Source organism: Austrofundulus limnaeus, unplaced genomic scaffold (genome assembly GCF_001266775.1).
Source record: "Austrofundulus limnaeus strain Quisiro unplaced genomic scaffold, Austrofundulus_limnaeus-1.0 Scaffold449, whole genome shotgun sequence".
NCBI classification, from domain to species: domain Eukaryota; kingdom Metazoa; phylum Chordata; class Actinopteri; order Cyprinodontiformes; family Rivulidae; genus Austrofundulus; species Austrofundulus limnaeus.
In genome coordinates this window covers 291,804-296,484 of record NW_013952851.1, presented here as the reverse complement: position 1 = coordinate 296,484, position 4,681 = coordinate 291,804, and the positions used below count along the sequence as shown (strand labels likewise).

The 4,681-nt window shown below is 37.6% G+C and overlaps 1 long non-coding RNA gene across 1 annotated transcript in view; it reads right to left on the bottom strand.

Moving 5' to 3' along the window:
* The window catches only part of LOC106529515 (uncharacterized), a 72,522-nt gene that overhangs the window by 65,497 nt on the left and 2,344 nt on the right, over positions 1–4,681 (bottom strand). The gene's annotated exons all lie outside the window — the stretch shown is intronic.

The window sequence follows — 4,681 nt, the reverse complement described above, 5'->3', positions numbered from 1 at the left end:
CCTATGGTTAATAGTTTTTGAGCAATAACCATTTTTGTATGTCCAGATACCCATTTTTCAGATAAATTAGGGGTCCGGGGGGTGGGGGCTCTAATTGGTGGGCCTGATGGATAGAGCTTCATCAGAGCTAAACAACAAAAGAAATATGAAGCTGCTATGTTAAACAGTTTCTGAGTTATAAGCATTTTTGCATGTCCAGGCACCCCCTTTTTGAAAAGAGCCCCCTCTTCAAATATGGGGTCAATTGTAAAACCGTAGGCTGGCGCAGTGTAGGTCGGACTCATCTACAGTCCTGCCAAATTTCATGTTGTTTGGTGCAGCTGTTTTTGTGCTATGGTTGACCAAAAATCACTGAAAAAAAAAACAGTACGCAAACAATATGACTCCTGCTTACGCTTCGCGTGTGGGGGTCATAATAATGAACGTTAACGAAAGTATCTGTAAAATGAAAAAGCTTCTATGTTCATGTTTGGTCTTATTTAGAACTGACTGTTGTAAAATATAGTATTTACTGAGAAATAAATGTATAAAATATGGACTTTTAATGAAGCACTTACTAGTTGTATAATAGTTCATAAATTATGATGAAGACTTGCTAATGGCAGACAGTAATGTAATGATTGAGCTACATGATTCACTTTATAATGTAAAATAAACTAGCTCTTATCACATTTTCAGACAGGCCAGTTTATTCCAACCCATTCTCACTCCCAAGTCGTCACATATTGACGCTTTGGCAAGGTTCCCTCTACGTCCGATTTTGACGCGCAGGGTACCCCGTCACGTCAGTTACTGACGAGATGGGGCGAAAGCTGTTGTCATATTTTCAGAAAGAGTAGAAAATGCGCAAAAACTACCGTTTCGAAGCCTGAAATTACCTTTGTTCACTTTAGACATCCTGTCCCTGACCGTAGTAAAACATGTTCCAAAGCCTGGAATTACCTAATATTCACCATGGACATCCTACCCCTGATCCCAGTACCTAAACTTAACCATTAATCCTGATCCCTCATGTTAACCTCAGACCCTCGACCCAAAGACCCCTGGTGGCGAAACCCGGAAAAGCCGCGGGCGTCAAGGAGTGACACGAGGGGGGTACCTGATGCGTCAAAATAAGACGTAGAGGGAACCTTACCTTAAGCGTCAATATGTGACGACTTGGGAGTGAGAATGTGTAGTTTATTCATATATTTTGTTTTCTACACCCAAATACAAGACCATCAAAAAGTGGTCTTGAGTACTACAACAATGTATAATCAAGCTGTAATACATCTAGTGTATATAAAGATCATCAAGTTCAGATGACAACAGCTATGCTGAGAGGGAATATACACTAAAAAAGCGTCATAGTGCTTTTTGGGTAAAGCCATGGTATTGTGCTAAAAGAATGTTGCAACGAATGCTGCTTTATGACAGCAAGAGTAAATGCAGGTAAAAGAGCTTCCTGTGCAAAACCTCAACCACATCCACCCTTGTTTATTTCTCCTCCAGCAGGCCTGATTATGATGAGAACAAGAGCTTTTTGCTTTGTGTTCAAAAAGCACAAAGAGGACTGAGTATGGTGAAAGGTAGTGCAAAATGTTTACTGGTACATGGAAAATGTGGACTGTTACCTGCAAGCACATGGTGAGAGTGTGGTGGCGGATAGTTATTTAAAACCCTTTAAAGCCTGACCCTTTAAAAAATAGTCAGAAAATTCACATTTTTTTTTAGAACTGACATGTTTATTGAGCCTTTTAAAAAAAATCCAGAAAAATTTTTTTTTGCCACATCACTTTGTTTATGATATTTTTGTATCAAATCTGATACACTGGGCTGTTTTGGTAACATTTTGCTCACAACAAAGTTAAATTAAATAACAAAAGACAGTTTTGTCCATAACTTTTAACAAGTTTAGAGCACTCTAGGAAGTTTACTTATTTGTGTTATTTTACAATGAATGTTTTACAGCCATTTATTTCACTTCGTGGTAAGCACAAAAACAGTTTCTGTCCTTGTTCAGGCACAGATGTACCTTATACTTTATTTAAAAAATGGCATCTATTATCATATTGATGACATTTTCTTACTTTCTGTTTTCTCTCTCTTCTTCCTCAATTCTCCTTGACATTTAAAAACACACACATAAATAATTAGTCAGTAGTTCAGCGTAGATATTATAATTTCAAAGGAAACCACTTTGAAAATAGCCAAAATATGTTTTCAAATGGCTTTTCAGTAATTAATCAATCATCCAAAATAGTGTGTGGTTGTATTGTGGCAAGAATACTGTTGATTAAATTACTAAAATGTCACATTTGTATTTGTTATAATTATGTAATTATGTATAGAAAGTATTTATTTAAAAAAAATTACAAACAATATCGATGTTATTCTTACTGTAACTTCTCCAAAATTAGCAAAAGTTTTCCTGAATAAAATGTGTGGATGACCTCATGTCAGCAGGCATTATGAAAAGGCAAAAAAATATTTAAAAGTAATTATGCATTGTTTCAACACAGAAAGTATTTATTAAAAATTACAAACAATACTGATGTTATTCTTACCATAACTTCTCCAAAATTAGCAAAAGTTTTCCTGAATAAAATGTGTGGATGACCTCATGTCAGCAGGCATTATGAAAAGGCAAAAAAAAAAAAAAAAGAAGTTCCACTTCCTGCAGTACATTAATAATCCACCAGAGGGCAGAATACAGGTCTCACATAATGGTTTTTGAGGTAAATATTGATCACAAAGATAATATATAGGTCAGAGAATCCTGAGTAGTAAATATAATACAAATGGCGATGTGCAATACACATAACAGCTGTATCTCTAAAAGTGTTGCAGTAACTTACTTGAAGCCCTGCCAGCTTGAAGTGGGCATGATGGGATAGTAGCCTAGGCACGGGACCAGTATGACCAGTCCTGATTCATATTTTTAACAACCATGCTACAGCAGCCACACTTTATGCATACTTTGCCATCAAGCTTCATGCAGGACTCTGATGTGCTGACATCTCAATATAATAAACCACAACAACCTTGCTGTGAACTTTTGTACGCACTCGAACCCTGCACAATCTCTCATGCTCTATCACAGGGAGTCTACCATATGCTTAACTTGCTACCAAAATCCTGCAGACACTGGCCTGATATTCTGGCTGATTTTTGTTCTTCCAGCGTGAAGAGGGAGGAGGACTACTCTGTAGACTGAAATAACTGTATAAAACACAAATGTTGACAGAGTATAATATTTGAATGTACTTTAGATCTACACAAATGCTTCATTAATGACCAGAGTTCAAACATGGTAAAAACAACCTCAACCATGAAATCAGTTCTGACCTAACTTTGACAATTGAAAAAATATATACAGTATATATATTAATCACTGTGTGATTTTATTTTAAAATTTTACACATGCTGCCTTTCATTGCCACGACCATTTTGATAAGCAACTGTCTTTTTTACCTGTTCGTAACACACTGCTAACACTACAGTTGATGGAAATGCACTAAGTTGTTTCTCAGCCACCAGCCAGTTCTGTGCACATTGACTGATAAGTTGATAATTTGATAAGAACATCCATTCAAAAATTACTCGAATATCCCCTTAATGTAATTGTACAGCATTAGACAGCCTGTTTTTAACTAAATGTAACTTTGTAATAAAGTGACACCATGCCTCTGTTAGATATGAGTTCGCTGAATTTCTACTCATAGACACACACAAACATGTACGCACACACACACACAAACGTCCCGACTTGGATCACTGATAAAATACCAAACAACAGACAGATTCATTTGACACACGTCGTGTAGGAGGGCCTCTTTGCAGTCTGTACTCTAAACATGTGTGCAAAAGAAGACTGTGAGTCAACACTCAGATACTTCGCAGCTTGAGTTAAACACATAATGCACGACAGAAAAATCTATACAACATAAGCAAAGAAATGACTGAAGTGTTCCAGGGTTGGGTGCCCTCGTGTACAGTTCCTCTAATCCAGAAGATCCTAAAACTGTCTGATAGTGAACGCTGAACATTCCCTCAAAATAACTGGAAAATAAATCATTTTGGTTGTCGCTTTGACACTGTAAAGAAAAATTAGGGTTTTTTTTATGTTCATTTGCTTCAGGTCTGTTCCCACAGGAAGTGGCAGAGACTTACAGCAGACTGGTGTGCTGTGATTGGCCACTGGTAGTGGCCGTGGGAGGAAGTTGATTTTTCAAGACACCCGACATAAATCGGATTATCATATAATTGGCATGTTTACTGGTGTATTTATAGCCTCCATTTGGTTGGAAATTGAGGAGCATGGCTACATTCATAGTCCAATCACATTTGAGGATATAACTCCTGGGCACACATGCCCACACTACACTATAAATCAGATTTAGATCACGGTGGGCTTCAAATAAATGAGGTGGATGATACAGTACTGAAAATTGTACCCAAAATTGGGTGAATGGCCACTTTTATGCTAAATACAGTGTAGGAGGATGTAGTCAGATACTGTACTTTAGAAAACATACCGGTTTTTAACCGCAGTGAAGTTAGTTTCAAGTTGGATTTTCGATATTCGAGCTCCGTGAATCAAGGGTTGTCTTCCTCTTGTCTAAACCGGTGAACGCAGTCTGACGTCAGCCAGCAGCCCTCCGTCTGCTCGCTCATCTACAAGCGGTGGTTGGCTTAGGGA